The sequence below is a fragment of the Brachyhypopomus gauderio genome, chromosome 3 (assembly GCF_052324685.1).
Source record: "Brachyhypopomus gauderio isolate BG-103 chromosome 3, BGAUD_0.2, whole genome shotgun sequence".
Classification (NCBI taxonomy): domain Eukaryota; kingdom Metazoa; phylum Chordata; class Actinopteri; order Gymnotiformes; family Hypopomidae; genus Brachyhypopomus; species Brachyhypopomus gauderio.
In genome coordinates, this window is record NC_135213.1 from 40,680,002 (window position 1) to 40,699,199 (window position 19,198).

The window sequence follows — 19,198 nt, forward strand, 5'->3', positions numbered from 1 at the left end:
TCAGAGTCAGTTACACTACACAAATCAGTCAGTTATACTACACAAATCAGTCAGTTATACTACACAGGTCAGAGTCAGTTACACTACATAAATCAGTCAGTTATACTACACAGGTCAGAGTCAGTTACACTACACAAATCAGTCAGTTATACTACACAAATCAGTCAGTTATACTACACAGGTCAGAGTCAGTTACACTACACAAATCAGTCAGTTATACTACACAAATCAGTCAGTTATACTACACAGGTCAGAGTCAGTTACACTACACAAATCAGTCAGTTATACTACACAAATCAGTCAGTTATACTACACAGGTCAGAGTCAGTTACACTACACAAATCAGTCAGTTATACTACACAAATCAGTCAGTTATACTACACAGGTCAGAGTCAGTTACACTACACAAATCAGTCAGTTATACTACACAAATCAGTCAGTTATACTACACAGGTCAGAGTCGGTTACACTACACAAATCAGTCAGTTATACTACACAAATCAGTCAGTTATACTACACAGGTCAGAGTCGGTTACACTACACAAATCAGTCAGTTATACTACACAGGTCAGACTCAGTTACACTACACAAATCAGTCAGTTATACTACACAAATCAGTCAGTTATACTACACAGGTCAGAGTCAGTTATACTACACAAATCAGTCAGTTATACTACACAGGTCAGAGTCAGTTACACTACACAAATCAGTCAGTTATACTACACAAATCAGTCAGTTATACTACACAGGTCAGAGTCAGTTACACTACACAAATCAGTCAGTTACACTACACAAATCAGTCGGTTATACTACACAAATCAGTCAGTTATACTACACAGGTCAGAGTCAGTTACACTACACAAATCAGTCAGTTATACTACACAGGTCAGAGTCAGTTACACTACACAAATCAGTCAGTTATACTACACAAATCAGTCAGTTATACTACACAGGTCAGAGTCAGTTACACTACACAAATCAGTCAGTTATACTACACAAATCAGTCAGTTATACTACACAGGTCAGAGTCAGTTACACTACATAAATCAGTCAGTTATACTACACAGGTCAGAGTCAGTTACACTACACAAATCAGTCAGTTATACTACACAAATCAGTCAGTTATACTACACAGGTCAGAGTCAGTTACACTACACAAATCAGTCAGTTATACTACACAAATCAGTCAGTTATACTACACAGGTCAGAGTCAGTTACACTACACAAATCAGTCAGTTATACTACACAAATCAGTCAGTTATACTACACAGGTCAGAGTCAGTTACACTACACAAATCAGTCAGTTATACTACACACGTCAGAGTCAGTTACACTACACAAATCAGTCAGTTATACTACACAGGTCAGAGTCAGTTACACCACACAAATCAGTCAGTTATACTACACAAATCAGTCAGTTATACTACACAGGTCAGAGGCAGTTACACTACACAAATCAGTCAGTTATACTACACAAATCAGTCAGTTATACTACACAAATCAGTGAGTTATACTACACAAATCAGTCAGTTATACTACACAGGTCAGAGTCAGTTACACTACACAAGTCAGTCAGTTATACTACACAGGTCAGAGTCAGTTACACTACACAAATCAGTCAGTTATACTACACAAATCAGTCAGTTATACTACACAGGTCAGAGTCAGTTACACTACACAAATCAGTCAGTTATACTACACAAATCAGTCAGTTATACTACACAGGTCAGAGTCAGTTACACTACACAAATCAGTCAGTGATACTACACAGGTCAGAGTCAGTTACACTACACAAATCAGTCAGTTATACTACACAGGTCAGAGTCAGTTACACTACACAAATCAGTCAGTGATACTACACAGGTCAGAGTCAGTTACACTACACAAATCAGTCAGTTATACTACACAGGTCAGAGTCAGTGATACTACACAGGTCAGAGTCAGTTACACTACACAGAAACATATAAATGCACATTTACTTAGATTGCTACACATTGATTTATTGTTTTGTGTGTCATTGTTTTTGTTTGTCAAACATTGACTGTTTTATATTTTCTCGTCTAGACTATCATGGCTACTCAGAGGCCCGCTAGGATACCCGGAGACCTTTCTGGAGATATGTTCCTGAACGGATGGGATGAAGAGCCCATCGGTGGGATGGACTCAGAATCTGACATCTAGAGAATCCAGAATATTGTCCATCTGGACATGTTTTGTTGACCCAAATATAATAAATATAATCACCTTTAAACTAGTTAAACCAGTTATGAGTATGTACGTGTTTTCATGCAGTCAGAACATTCTACAGTCTAAGCAGAACATATTTTGGTGTTTCCTGTATATACTGTTCACAGAATGTTGTATGTGTGATGTAATGGTGTTTACTAGAGTCTGGAGGCTGCTACTATACGTGTTGTGCTATAATCTGTTCTAGTCTTCTCTCTCACTCCAGCACATAACCCTTGAGAGTGAGAGTCCTCTGTGTGTTAGGAGCACCTAACCCACAGTGAAACAGAACAGAGGGAAGTGCTTGTGTCTGCTAAATGAAAACTAGAGCATGGCTATGCAAGGAAATAGATGAGCTATACTGTCACATTACACTCATATACACCTGAACGTTATCACTGTACCTAATAATCACAGAGCTGTGTCTATGTACTCTACACCTTTACCTGAACGTTATCACTGTACCTAATAATCACAGAGCTGTGTCTATGTACTCTACACCTTTACCTGAACGTTATCACTGTACCTAATAATCACAGAGCTGTGTCTATGTACTCTACACCTTTACCTGAACGTTATCACTGTACCTAATAATCACAGAGCTGTGTCTATGTACTCTACACCTTTACCTGAACGTTATCACTGTACCTAATAATCACAGAGCTGTGTCTATGTACTCTACACCTTTACCTGAACGTTATCACTGTACCTAATAATCACAGAGCTGTGTCTATGTACTCTACACCTTTACCTGAACGTTATCACGGTACCTAATAATCACAGAGCTGTGTCTATGTACTCTACACCTTTACCTGAACGTTATCACTGTACCTAATAATCACAGAGCTGTGTCTATGTACTCTACACCTTTACCTGAACGTTATCACTGTACCTAATAATCACAGAGCTGCGTCTATGTACTCTACACCTTTACCTGAACGTTATCACTGTACCTAATAATCACAGAGCTGTGTCTATGTACTCTACACCTTTACCTCCCCTAGAACTTTAGAGGCACTTGGACTACACAGCTGACGAAAAGCCTCTGTCCTCTCTCTCTCTCTCTCTCTCTCTCTCTCTCTCTCTCTTTCCTTCTCTATCTCTCTCTCCTTCTCATATGCAAAATTAATACATTAAATATGACAGTTTTAGCAGGAGCTCATATACATTCAGTCCAGCTCCAGTTCTGCTACCCAACAATATGAATATATGAATTTCCTTAAAAGGTGAAAGGTCATGAAAATGTCCTACAGACTGTTGGCTCCGCACAACATGTGAAAAGTACCCAAACCAACGCAGAGCTGTCGACCCACTTGTACAGTGGATCCAAGATCCAGCACATTCCCTCGTTACTCCATATCAAAAGACCCGTTTTTCGTGTAATTTAAAAAAGAAATTTAAAAACACAGATGTCCCTCTTCTGCTATCTCAGGCCTGCGTGGTATACGCATTCAGTGAGCCTCACGTGCCTGTAGGAAGCTGGTGTGTAAATAGCACCAGAGCACAGCACGAGTGGCAGCTGAGAGATTCGATCTGTATTCCACTCAGGAGGCGCATTTATTCAGACGAACCGGCTGCTGTCAGACCTGTTTCACCCGGAGACCCAGCTGCAGTCGTGCTCTAAACTGAAAAGGCATAAAGCATGAATGAGAAAACAGGCATCGGTAGTCGCACACAGATGTTCCACTCCCCCAGGTGCCTCGTTCCTTATTTCATTGCCCTGCCCCCAGCGTGATGGGTCCTTCCACTCTGATAGGTGGAGGACTGGAGGGGAGGGATATATAGATGATATCAGTTTCAGGGCAGGATTGGACCCAAATAGCAGGGGACCTTGCAGATGGTACACCAGGGTGATATGGGAAGGATGGTTTCTGTTGAGAAGTGGAAGTGTCACCTGCTTCTAAAGCACTTAAGAGAGGACAGCAGGCCAAACTGAGCTCATCCCTCTGGTGTTGGGAGTTTATGAAGTGCTACTTCACTGCCAGAGGGGCACAGCGTTCATAAACAAGGGGCCGTTCTGTTAGACTGTGTGCATCAACGTTTAGTAAAGACAGGATGCTACAACATGTAAAATAAATACAGTAAATGAGTACAGGCCATTGTTGATAACTCCTAAAGTAGTTGTTAGTAGTGTGTTCGGCATGTATGCTGTTATGTTATGGTGAACCGGAGTGTGGTGAACAGTCAGCAACTTAATGTTAGAAAAATCAAATGAATGGTGATTGATCTTAGGGGGAGAGCAGTATGACCGCTTCAATGGTGAAGAAGAGGAGAGTGTTTAGATTTCTTCACTAATAGCTGCTGATCTTAAATGGGACGGCAATGCACACAAGATCTGAAAGACTGCACTCTAGGACTGTAATTCCTAGAAAGTTAATTAAGCAAGTTGAGACTACCTGGAGACACTCCGGCTCTGTCATGAAGAGCGTGCTCCTTCTCTCAATTACGACATGGCAGCCTAACTTGTGTGGAGAAGAAACAGTTAGAGAGGGTGATAAAGACTTCATCTGAGAATTCTGTTCATACTCTGTCAGCATTATCTTCAATTTACAAGCCCTACCTTCAACAGAAGGCTTTAAATACCACCAAGAATCCTTCCCACTCTGTTTTCTCTCTCCCTAGAGCTACAACCTTCTGGGAGGAACCTCAGACAGATTAAGTCTAGGACAGAACGTTTTAAAAGTCGCTTCCAGAGGTTATTCGGTCCCTAAATAGTAATTTGAGTTGACCGGATAAAGTCTTCATTAAAACTTGCATTGCCTTGCACACTTTGAGAGGTGTATGAGGAATTATAACGTGCAGAATTTATGTGTGATACATTTTGTGCTGATCTTAGAATGAATATGGTATTGTTTTAACTGGACTTAGTAATATTCAGGCACATTTTGAGTCAAGTGGACACAGATTTGTGGTGGTTTTGTATGTGTAATCCATATGAAATATGGTGTTTTAACAATATTTAGCACTGGTCTCTATTATAAGTAGGGGTGGGCATAGATACATTTTTTAAATCTAGATTAATCTCACTAAAATCTTGAAATTAATCTAGATTAATCTAGATTAATCTATATTAAAATGGCTCATATGCGTGCTACCCAAGTAATGACTAAAAGTCAGTTTTTGAGATAGGGTTTCTTAATACAGAGGGTGCATTAGACCAGGGGCTCATCTCCTGTTTCCAAAATGCATCAATGACTGCTTGAGGAAGCTGTTCTACTTTGATACTTGAAGAAAAAAAAAACATGCTCAATAAAATGTAGGCTACTTGTTTATTCAGTTAAACATGAATTTGTAAGCCTACATACTGTACATTAAAAGGGGTTGATAACATGTTTATTCAGCTAAACATGATATTTGAAATGTAAGCTAACATTTAGTACATTTAACCTCACGGACGTAATTTGGGGGGGACTTTTTCAAAAGCCGGTTTTGGTCCTCTGCAGTTTTAACGGTTAAAAATTAATATTTAAATAGCGACGAATCTAGCGCTAGGACTATGCAGAAAACGACCGCTCCGAGCTCCGCTCCGGTAACACTTTACGTTCATAAAAAAAAATTTTCCATGAAGCAAACCTGGCGACTTCGTGGCTGCATCCATGTAAACACACGTACGATTTGTAATTCACAGGTTTGAAAACTCGTTCTCGCCCCTACTATGCAATTTGGTTAGGAATACAGCCGAACTAAACTATCAAGTTGAAAGTCATCATAGTTTGCTTACCCATTTTGACCCAGTTCCCAACCCAACTTTAAGAATAGATTAACGGCGATAATTTTTATATCGCCCGATAAGAGTATCAAATTAACGACCGCCGTTAACGGCCCACCACTAATTATAAGTGTTCCCGTTTTATTGATGATTGCCTTCCATCAGCTCACGGTCATCCACTGCCACATGTGTATTTACACTCTAACACCAGATGAGAAAATAACTCAAAAGAACCAAAAGTAAACCAGACAGAGCTCTTATACACACAGAGCTCAGGGTGGTTCCCACCTCTTTGAGGCTGTTCCTTCCATATTATTTAATATGTTAACATCAAGGTAAAGTCAAATGTTCCAGCTGTTCTTTATATATCTAACACAACAACACTGTAGCAAAACACCATGTTTTCTAAGCATACTGCCTTGGGAAATCAAACCACAATATCACAAAAACCCTTATGCATTTTATATTATTTCATTTTGAGTCCAGCCAATCAGAAAACTCCCTGACGGGTGACCGCCGGCCCTGATTCAACATGCACAATCAGCCAAAGCAGCCGTAATGAGGAAGGACTAGAGCTAACAAGACCGCGGTACAGACGGACTAGAGCTAACAGGACCGCGGTACAGACGCCATAATGAGGACTAGAGCTAACAGGAACGTGGTACAGACGGACTAGAGCTAACAGGACCGCGGTACAGACGCCGTAATGAGGACTAGAGCTAACAGGACCGCGGTACACACGGACTAGAGCTAACAGGACCGCGGAACAGACGGACAAGAGCTAACAGGACCACAGTACACACGGCGTAATGAGGACTAGAGCTAACAGGACCGCGGTACAGACGCCGTAATGAGGACTAGAGCTAACAGGACCGCGGTACACACGGCGTAATGAGGACTAGAGCTAACAGGACCGCGGTACAGACGGACTAGAGCTAACAGTACCGCGGTACAGACGCCGTAATGAGGACTAGAGCTAACAGGACCGCGGTACAGACGGACTAGAGCTAACAGGACCGCGGTACAGATGGACTAGAGCTAACAGGACCGCGGTACACACGCCGTAATGAGGACTAGAGCTAACAGGACCGCGGTACAGACGGACTAGAGCTAACAGGACCGCGGTACACACGCCGTAATGAGGACTAGAGCTAACAGGACCGCGGTACAGACGGACTAGAGCTAACAGGACCATGGTACACACGGCGTAATGAGGACTAGAGCTAACAGGACCACGGTACAGACGCCGTAATGAGGTCTAGAGCTAACAGGACCGCGGTACAGAAGGACTAGAGCTAACAGGACCGCGGTACAGACGGACTAGAGCTAACAGGACCGCGGTACACACGGACTAGAGCTAACAGGACCGCGGTACAGACGGACTAGAGCTAACAGGACTGCGGTACACACGCCGTAATGAGGGCTAGAGCTAACAGAACCGCGGTACAGACGGACTAAAGCTAACAGGACCGCGGTACAGACGCCGTAATGAGGACTAGAGCTAACAGGACCACGGTACAGATGGCCGTAATGAGGACTAGAGCTAACAGGACCGCGGTACAGACGGACTAGAGCTAACAGGACCGCTGTACAGATGCCGTAATGAGGACTAGAGCTAACAGGAACGTGGTACAGACGGACTAGAGCTAACAGGACCGCGGTACAGACGGACTAGAGCTAACAGGACCGCGGTACAGACGCCATAATGAGGACTAGAGCTAACAGGAACGTGGTACAGACGGACTAGAGCTAACAGGACCGCGGTACAGACGCCGTAATGAGGACTAGAGCTAACAGGACCGCGGTACACACGGACTAGAGCTAACAGGACCGCGGAACAGACGGACTAGAGCTAACAGGACCACAGTACACACGGCGTAATGAGGACTAGAGCTAACAGGACCGCGGTACAGACGCCGTAATGAGGACTAGAGCTAACAGGACCGCGGTACACACGGCGTAATGAGGACTAGAGCTAACAGGACCGCGGTACAGACGGACTAGAGCTAACAGGACCGCGGTACAGACGCCGTAATGAGGACTAGAGCTAACAGGACCGCGGTACAGACGGACTAGAGCTAACAGGACCGCGGTACAGATGGACTAGAGCTAACAGGACCGCGGTACACACGCCGTAATGAGGACTAGAGCTAACAGGACCGCGGTACAGACGGACTAGAGCTAACAGGACCGCGGTACACACGCCGTAATGAGGACTAGAGCTAACAGGACCGCGGTACAGACGGACTAGAGCTAACAGGACCATGGTACACACGGCGTAATGAGGACTAGAGCTAACAGGACCACGGTACAGACGCCGTAATGAGGTCTAGAGCTAACAGGACCGCGGTACAGAAGGACTAGAGCTAACAGGACCGCGGTACAGACGGACTAGAGCTAACAGGACCGCGGTACACACGGACTAGAGCTAACAGGACCGCGGTACAGACGGACTAGAGCTAACAGGACTGCGGTACACACGCCGTAATGAGGGCTAGAGCTAACAGAACCGCGGTACAGACGGACTAAAGCTAACAGGACCGCGGTACAGACGCCGTAATGAGGACTAGAGCTAACAGGACCACGGTACAGATGGCCGTAATGAGGACTAGAGCTAACAGGACCGCGGTACAGACGGACTAGAGCTAACAGGACCGCTGTACAGATGCCGTAATGAGGACTAGAGCTAACAGGACCACGGTACAGACGGACTAGAGCTAACAGGACCGCGGTACACACGCCGTAATGAGGACTAGAGCTAACAGGACCGCGGTACAGAAGGACTAGAGCTAACAGGACCGCGGTACACACGCCGTAATGAGGACTAGAGCTAACAGGACCGCGGTACACATGCCGTAATGAGGAAGGACTAGAGCTAACAGGACCGCAGTACAGACGGACTAGAGCTAACAGGACCGCGGTACAGATGGACTAGAGCTAACAGGACCGCGGTACACACGCCGTAATGAGGACTAGAGCTAACAGGACCGCGGTACAGACGGACTAGAGCTAACAGGACCGCGGTACACACGCCGTAATGAGGACTAGAGCTAACAGGACCGCGGTACAGACGGACTAGAGCTAACAGGACCACGGTACACACGGCGTAATGAGGACTATAGCTAACAGGACCGCGGTACAGACGGCGTAATGAGGACTAGAGCTAACAGGACCGCGGTACACACGCCGTATTGAGGACTAGAGCTAACAGGACCGCAGTACAGACGGACTAGAGCTAACAGGACCGCGGTACAGACGGACTAGAGTTAACAGGACCACGGTACGGACGGACTAGAGCTAATAGGACCGCGGTACAGACACCGTAATGAAGAAGGACTAGAGCTAACAGGACCGCGGTACAGATGGACTAGAGCCTACAGGACCGTGGTACAGACGGACTAGAGCTAACAGGACCGCGGTACAGATGCCGTAATGAGGAAGGACTAGAGCTAACAGGACCGCGGTACAGACGGACTAGAGCTAACAGGACCGCGGTACAGACGGACTAGAGCTAACAGGACCGCGGTACAAATGCCGTAATGAGGACTAGAGCTAACAGGACCGCGGTACAGACGGACTAGAGCTAACAGGACCGCGGTACAGACGCCGTAATGAGGACTAGAGCTAACAGGACCGTGGTACAGATGGACTAGAGCTACCAGGACCGCGGTACACACGCCGTAATGAGGACTAGAGCTAACAGAACCGTGGTACAGATGGACTAGAGCTAACAGGACCGCGGTACAGACGCCGTAATGAGGACTAGAGCTAACAGGACCGCGGTACAGACGGCCGTAATGAGGACTAGAGCTAACAGGACCACGGTACAGACGGACTAGAGCTAACAGGACTGCGGTACAGATGCCGTAATGAGGACTAGAGCTAACAGGACCACGGTACAGACGGACTAGAGCTAACAGGACCGCGGTACAGACGCCGTAATGAGGACTAGAGCTAACAGGACCGCGGTACAGACGGCCGTAATGAGGACTAGAGCTAACAGGACCACGGTACAGACGGACTAGAGCTAACAGGACTGCGGTACAGATGCCGTAATGAGGACTAGAGCTAACAGGACCACGGTACAGACGGACTAGAGCTAACAGGACCGCGGTACACACGCCGTAATGAGGACTAGAGCTAACAGGACCGCGGTACAGAAGGACTAGAGCTAACAGGACCGCGGTACACATGCCGTAATGAGGACTAGAGCTAACAGGACCGCGGTACAGAAGGACTAGAGCTAACAGGACCGCGGTACACACGCCGTAATGAGGACTAGAGCTAACAGGACCGCGGTACACACGCCGTAATGAGGAAGGACTAGAGCTAACAGGACCGCGGTACAGACGGACTAGAGCTAACAGGACCGTGGTACAGACGGACTAGAGCTAACAGGACCGCGGTACAGACGGACTAGAGCTAACAGGACCGCGGTACACACGCCGTAATGAGGACTAGAGCTAACAGGACCGCGGTACACACGCCGTAATGAGGAAGGACTAGAGCTAACAGGACCGTGGTACAGACGGATTAGAGCTAACAGGACCGCGGTACAGATGGACTAGAGCTAACAGGACCGCGGTACAGACGGCGGCTGGTCACTCACTCTGTCCTAAGCCCAGATGCCATCTCATGGCCGATGGTGGAGCACTGTGTTCTTAGCCCAACACTGTAATGGCAAATAAAGTATTTCAATTTCAGGTTTCATCTCTCTTAAATAGTGTTTAACTGTGTTCAGTTTGAATTGAGCCTTGTTGAGCTGTGTTTAGCATTGTTTGGCTATATACAGTTGTGTAATGCTGTGTTCACCAATGTTATGCTGTGTTCACTTTAATTTGATATGTTCATCAGTGTTCCTTTGTGTCCGGCTGTGTTAACCGTGTTTAATCTGCTGAGCAGTGTGTCAGGTTCATTCAGTGCAGTTTGCCTGAAATCCTGAACCTATTTGCATTTCAATGCTTCTTTGCCCTTTTAAATATGTGTTCATTTATTTACTGGATATGATGTGCAGTGTGTATGGCTTCAACATCACTAGTGGCCATGGGGTTAAAGGACATACTGAGTTTCACAATAATGCTATTCAGAAGAGCAAAATTCAGAGCAGATCAGAATATCAGGGCATAAACAGAACTTGTGACAGACACCCAGGACATTAGTCACCAATTAGACACCCATGGTATCAGAAGTAACTGCTTCATCATCACCTGAACAGGCTTTGACGGTGTATGGATGTAGACCTGCTCAAAATCATCATCTACATCCTAAATCATGTAAAATTGGGATGACCTGGTGAGAGGGGGCGGAGGATGGGGAGGACCTGGTGAAAGGGGGCGGAGGTTGGGGAGGACCTGGTGAAAGGGAGCGGAGTTTGGGGAGGACCTGGTGAAAGGGGGCGGAGGATGGGGAGGACCTGGTGAAAGGGGGCGGAGGTTGGGGAGGACCTGGTGAAAGGGAGCGGAGTTTGGGGAGGACCTGGTGAAAGGGGGCGGAGGACGGGGAGGACCTGGTGAAAGGGGGCGGAGTTTGGGGAGGACCTGGTGAAAGGGGGCGGAGTTTGGGGAGGACCTGGTGAAAGGGAGCGGAGTTTGGGGATGACCTGGTGAAAGGGGGCGGAGGACGGGGAGGACCTGGTGAAAGGGGGTGGAGTTTGGGGAGGACCTGGTGAAAGGACCTGGCCTTTTCTTGTAAGGCCCCCCAGCTTTGGAATAATCTTCCTAAATGTGTCCGGGACTATGACACAGTCACAATCTTTAAATCTAGGTTGAAAACCCACTTATTTAGTCTAGCGTTTGATAATTAATATCCCCCTTAGATAAAGGTACAGATCCAGGGGTTCATAGACGAAGGGTTTTATGGTAGACCGGGGCGCTGGTGCTGTCATCCTGTCACTGCTCGTGGTCACTCAAGTTTGTTGACAGTGCAGTGGACGGATGCCATTGTCTCAGAATGCCCCCAAGCCTATGTTACCTTCTGGTTCTGACTTTTTAGCTAGGCTGTAATAATTTAACTTAGTGCCGGAGTTGCTGCCACACTCCAGAAATGTTTATAATTTTTCCTGTCCTGTACATGTCCTCATACAGAGCTAATTTTCCCTGTTTCATTTCTCCACATGGCTGCCCGCCTGCTTGAGGAATAATGAGATGAGGAGAGACAAGCGATCCATCCTGGGCCGGCCACCTCCTGCCTAACCGGATGCCTACACCATGATGAACATTATTACATCTTTTATATTCTGTCTAAATGGACATTATTGCATCTTTTACATTCTGTCTACATTCTGTCTATATTGTTGTTGTTGTCATGGTGACCGGTGTCGGCCAGAGGAGGATGGGTTCCCCCCCTGAGTCTTGGTTCTTCTCAAGGTTTCTTCCTCATGCAAAAAACTAGGGAGTTTTTCCTTGCCACTGTCGCCCTTGGCTTGCTCACTGGGGGCTAGGACTCGGCACTTGTAAAGCTGCTTTGTGACAACAACTGTTGTAAAAAGCGCTATATAAATAAAATTTGATTTGATTTGATTTGAAAGGGGGCGGAGGATGGGGAGGACCTGGTGAAAGGGGGCGGAGGATGGGGAGGACCTGGTGAAAGGGGGTGGAGTTTGGGGAGGACCTGGTGAAAGGGGGCGGAGGATGGGGAGGACCTGGTGAAAGGGGGCGGAGGATGGGGAGGACCTGGTGAAAGGGGGCGGAGGATGGGGAGGGCCTGGTGAAAGGGGGTGGAGTTTGGGGAGGACCTGGTAAAAGGGGGTGGAGGATGGGGAGGACCTGGTGAAAGGGGGCGGAGGATGGGGAGGACCTGTTGAAAGGGGGCGGAGGATGGGGAGGACCTGGTGAAAGGGGGCGGAGGATGGGGAGGACCTGGTGAAAGGGGGCGGAGGATGGGGAGGGCCTGGTGAAAGGGGGTGGAGTTTGGGGAGGACCTGGTGAAAGGGGGCGGAGGATGGGGAGGACCTGGTGAAAGGGGGCGGAGGATGGGGAGGACCTGGTGAAAGGGGGCGGAGGATGGGGAGGGCCTGGTGAAAGGGGGTGGAGTTTGGGGAGGACCTGTTGAAAGGGGGCGGAGGATGGGGAGGACCTGGTGAAAGGGGGCGGAGTATGGGGAGGACCTGGGCCTCCCAAGTATGTCTCGCTGCAGCCTGCAGGACGGCGGAGTTGGACATCCAACCCCGCCCACATCCAACTCCACCCTCTAATGCGTTCTCGTGCGCCAACCCACTACTTCTTCATTCGAGAATAACTGTGTGGTACTTGAAAATATGCATAATAACTCACAAGTGTTCAAGAGACACGTTGTTGCGCTTAATTTACACATACCTCGTTTACTTTGTGTATCGTTCCACAAATGTTATTCATTATTTTCATTTATTGGGTGGCGAACGTAAAATGTTGACGGGGGGATGTAAAATGGACACAAATAGTATTATATCGCGATCGATCGATCACCAGTGGTTGGCGCCAGAGCGAACTAGTAACTCATTGAATCATAGATGTGGATCAGAGGTAAATAAGCTACATTTTTTTCGGCGTGAGAAATCGGATGTGTGGCTTGAGAGCGTGTGAAGACGGTCAAATGCGTGTGTCTCACGCTCAATGCGTGAGAGTTGGCAATTCTGCTACTATAACAATTAAAATGGTAATGTTTACTGATAATGTTGGTGATGTAGAAGGGGTATGTTGGTAATGTTGGTAATGGAGAAGGGGTGTAATGGTAATGTTGGTGATGGAGAAGGGATATGTTGGTAATGTTGGTGATGGAGAAGGGGTATGTTGGTAATGTTGGTGATGGAGAAGGGGTATGTTGGTAATGTTGGTGATGTAGAAGGGGTATGTTGGTAATGTTGGTGATGGAGAAGGGGTGTAATGGTAATGTTGGTGATGGAGAAGGGGTGTAATGGTAATGTTGGTGATGGAGAAGGGGTATGTTGGTAATGTTGGTGATGGAGAAGGGGTGTAATGGTAATGTTGGTGATGGAGAAGGGGTATGTTGGTAATGTTGGTGATGGAGAAGGGGTATGTTGGTAATGTTGGTGATGGAGAAGGGGTATGTTGGTAATGTTGGTGATGGAGAAGGAATATGTTGGTAATGTTGGTGATGGAGAAGAGGTGTAATAGTAATGTTGGTGATGGAGAAGGGGTATGTTGGTAATGTTGGTGATGGAGAAGGGGTGTAATAGTAATGTTGGTGATGGAGAAGGGGTATGTTGGTAATGTTGGTGATGGAGAAGGGGTGTAATGGTAATGTTGGTGATGGAGAAGGGGTATGTTGGTAATGTTGGTGATGGAGAAGGGGTATGTTAGTAATGTTGGTGATGGAGAAGGGGTATGTTGGTAATGTTGGTGATGGAGAAGGGGTATGTTAGTAATGTTGGTGATGGAGAAGGGGTATATTGGTAATGTTGGTGATGGAGAAGGGGTGTAATGGTAATGTTGGTGATGGAGAAGGGGTATGTTGGTAATGTTGGTGATGGAGAAGGGGTATGTTAGTAATGTTGGTGATGGAGAAGGAGTATGTTGGTAATGTTGGTGATGGAGAAGGGGTATGTTGGTAATGTTGGTGATAGAGAAGGGGTGTAATCAGGGCTTAATTTGAGCTGGATCCTGCCTGAACAGGATCCGGGAACTCTTTCATTTTGAAGGGTGCGTTCCGGGAACTGTCTGCCTCGAACCGGTAACTTTCAAGCCTACTAATTATAAGTTATGAAGAAATCTGTCTGCGTTGAACCAATTAATTGAACAAATAATTCTATAAAAGACATTTTTAAACACAAGATCCACATTCCTAAATCACATTAAGAGCTCTCCTTTTTAGCTATGCCTTTCCGTGTCTCCCCTATAAAGCTAGTTATACTTTCGTGAGTGACCGTAGCGCGCGACTAAGCACACCTCGTGCGCGTCACATTCTTTGCAGTGTTCTCCGTAACGATATGTGGTAGTATAAAGAAACACCCCTCAAAAATAAGGGCAGGAACATTTACCTGACCAATTTTAATGTTGCTTTGTGTTTCAGATTTGAAAAGTGCTGGAATTTAGGCTAAAGTACTTGAAAATGCACTTCTGCACTTAAAACACTTATAAAACACACGTAAATAATTTAAAAGTAATTTATATATATACGAATTGGCTTGTTATTTTGACATTTGTGTGCCTAAGCGTTGGGTTTTGTGTCCGATCCGGTGACATTGTTGGCCTCAGTGACCCTGTGTCTCATGCCACTGTTTGCGTTCCGGCATCGTTTGATTTACAAATTAAACACTGGGTGTAATAGTAATGTTGGTGTTTAGTGTACTGAAGCAGCCCAGCCCACTTTCGCAGATGGCGACACACCTGAGCAACTCTAGTGATGTGGCAGTGTTGTAGAGACCAAGAGTGGCACGATGAACACTATTCTGACTAATGGCTAAGCACATTATGATGTTGCCACCACGCACCCCAGGGACACTGACGATGGCTCAGTGTCTTATCATGTGCCTTTCCCTGTGCCTTGTTTTAGTAAAGTTGTAAAGGAACTTTACAACCACTGCTGCTACATTAATATTTATTTTATTGCTGTACCTTTGGGTAAGAGAGTAATGTAATTTCAATCATTTGTATGTCCTGTACATATTCAGAACTGACAGTTAAAAACATACATTTTGGTCAATAACATGTGAGTGATTTTCTTGTTAAAACTGTTAAACTAATTAAAATCTGGAAGTTCTGTTTACTGGGAGCAAAAACAGTCCGAGTTTCGAACGTAACATGGGCGTGGCTTCGGACTTGAGAAGAGGGTGGAGTTGGATGTGGGCGGGGTTGGATGTCCAACTCCGCCTTCCTGCAGGCTGCAGCGAGAGGCTTCTCGGGCCTCCAGGCCTGTGAAGTGAGCACCTCTGGTGTACAGTGATGAGCAGCTATAACAGAACATGTGTAGCACTGCTGTTATTGATTTGGCTTGTTAAATATTTCATGTTTAAATGAGCTCAGTCAACCTTGTTTATGCCTAAAAATGAATACTATGGGCTGCATCCCTCCTGAATATGAGCATGTTTGTGGCATGTTTTTACACATTTTTCGACAGCACGGTGACCACAAAGCATCTTTACGTTTAGTGGACACATTCTCTCGTGTTACCATTGTGTAGTGGCCTTTCACCACAATTTAAACATCAAATATCTGATTTAATGTGCTTCATGCAGCTACTGTGTACGGATAGGAACTGGAACAACAATTTCCTGTGTCACTGTCTTTGTCTCTGTGTCTCTCGCCACACACTAAAGATAAATGCATACATGCCTTAATCCCCCCGCAACAATTTTCTTTCAATTCTGTTTAGAAAACAACATCCCATCTGGTGGCGTATGAAGGCCTTAATGGAGTTATGATGTCTCCGCAGCCATGGAGATAGTAGGCTGGGAGTTTTTATGCTGAGCAAAAGGCAGCAGGAGGATCAGCAGAACACATTTAACTTCTCTCTAGATCATGAAGACAAACTCTACTTACTGCACATGGATGGAGGAACAAAGAGAAATAGCATGTGAAACAGAGAAAGAGTGAGAGAGATGGAGAGAGGGGGAGGGAGAGAGAGAGATGGAGAGAGGGTGAGGGAGAGAGAGAGATGGAGAGAGGGTGAGGGAGAGAGAGAGATGGAGAGAGGGTGAGGGAGAGAGAGAGATGGAGAGAGGGTGAGGGAGAGAGAGAGATGGAGAGAGGGTGAGGGAGAGAGAGAGATGGAGAGAGGGTGAGGGAGAGAGAGAGATGGAGAGAGGGGGAGGGAGAGAGAGAGATGGAGAGAGGGTGAGGGAGGTCGATGGAGAGTCGATGGGTTATGGCAGCTTTATTAGTGGCACTTTGGTGGCAGGAAACCAGAACTTTGAATGGCCACTATTGACCTTTCCTGCCTATATTTTGCCTTCTGTTCAGTCACAATGCAATACATAAAATGGGTTGGTATAGAATTATTTCAAACCACCTTTCTTAAATTCTATTTATTGGTAGAAGAGCACTCGCTATCACATGACCTCGCCTCAAGTTTCTTGAACTTTAACCTCTGTCAAATTGAAGCCATTTTGCAGCAAATGGCAATTCATAGTGTTTTGTCCTCTACAAAAACACAATGAACCATGAATCTCAAGAGGCCTATTATACAACCCCCCCCCCCACACACACACACACACACACACACACACTCACACACACACACACAGAAACCTGCACTAAAAAAAGTAAGGAAAAAAAGATGCGATAATTGCTTGACCTTTATCGACTGCTAGTGGAGAAGCCAATGTGCACGATCACTAGTTATGTGTGCGTAATTAATGCCCATCGACCAGGTCGGCTCTTTTTCTCCACCCTGATGGCCGGAGCGGACGGAGTGATGGCTGTCTGCCCGGGCCACGCCGCCTGCATACATTAGCCGCTACGCTCAATGACAAAGTGCCCGGTGCTCACCCCGACTGTGAGCCAGGACGGGTCAGTCTGGCGATGTCAATACGGCTCATACGTAGTATTGGCAGGTCTTAGTCGAATAGCAACTCGTTAGTCTGGCATATTGACTTAGTTTCAAAGCGAATTATAAGCCCAGAGAATAGATCGCTGAATGGAGAAGGAATAAATTCAAGAGAACATGGTGCTCATTCCAGAGTACCAGAGGAGCACAGAAGCAGAAACCTCTAGAGGGTTCAGTTAACTACCCCGCTGGCCTACAACCAAGATGGAGTTTGGTGTGGATGAGGGTTTAATGGTGTGAAAGCTTCTCATCTATCTGGCAATGATAATGTTGGTTAGAGGTTGTGGGAATGACCTCCGCTGGAGTTAAATGTACATTATGAACAATACACATAACCAACTTCACAAAGTTCCTGCTAAAGAGTATCCACCCTGTCTGAGGATGACCGTACTGCTAACCTTTCTTCAGGGTTTAGCCTCAGAAACATGGGCAGCAGAAGTCAGATCTTTGGGAATTGATGTTAGCATACATTCACTTATATCTGATACTTATTACTAGTTTATTTTGGCCCACTGTAGATGTTTCCAAGAGAAAACATATTTAGTGACCTGCAAGTGACCAGAATAATGAATTAACCAGTGAGAGAGACACACAGATCTAAGAGACTCCAGCATGTAAAAAAAAAAAAAAAGTAGTTATCAAAACCGGTTTAACTACCAGGAATCAGATTCACAACAGACTACATTTACTTACAGCTTTGGTTGGAAGTATAAATTTACTTTAAGAAGTTATATTATGTAACATTTATATGACTCTAAAGAAATCATCATCTTTTCCAATAAATGGTAAAGTACAAAATGAGGTGAAGGAATGCATGCTGGTATAACCACAATACTAATGGGCAGCTTGAATCCTCTTTTATGGGAATACATTCCCAGCTGTATCTGTTTCCTGCGGAGACTAAATGTCCACCAACTGTTACCACCCGTGGGTTATACGTAGGAATATCACAACCAGCCTCCCCTACAAACACTGTGGCCTAGAGGTCAGAGAAGGGGGCTTGGACCTGGGGGTCGGCATAGCAACACTGCCCTCTCCGCCCTAAAGTGCCCTTGAGCAAGGCAGCCAACCGCTCAGCTGCCCCAAGGGCAATAGGGCTGCACACCACCCCTGGAATTTGCACCGACAGCTTCTAGTGTGTGTGTGTGTGTGTGTGTGTGTGTGTGCAAGCGTGTGTTTACTACCACGGATGGGTTAAACCAGTGGTTCCCAAAGTGGGGGGGGCACCCCCTAGGTGGGGCGCGGAGCTATTACAGGGGGGGCGCGGAGCTTGGAAGTAAAACATGTGCACATGTGTCAATATGGGGGGGGGTGTGTAGGGGGGGCGCAAAAATATTCTCATTTACTAAAGGGGGGCACGGCAGAAAAAGTTTGGGAACCACTGGGTTAAACGCAGAGGCGCAGTTTCCCCACAGGGTGCCCTAAAGGAGCAGAATACCCAGCATGCACTGCAACACCCTTCGTGCAGAGGCAGACAGCCCAGAGGTTTTACAGCTGTGAACACAGTGAAACATAATGAACACGATACACTTTATAGAGGGCACAACCGCTGAGATTCTACTAATTGCAAATGACGAAGGAAGTCAAATCATCACAGAGTGATATTCAGTGTGTGCTCAAATATAACAGTTACTACATAGGACGTCCTCATTCAAGCCCCCACCTGCACACCCCCCCGGCAAACACACTAAATCCATTCACACCACCAACTACAGGGCTTCTTCCCCACAGCCATGTGCTTCATCAGTGAGTTCAGCCTCTCTCTCTCAGAGCTCTCCTGTC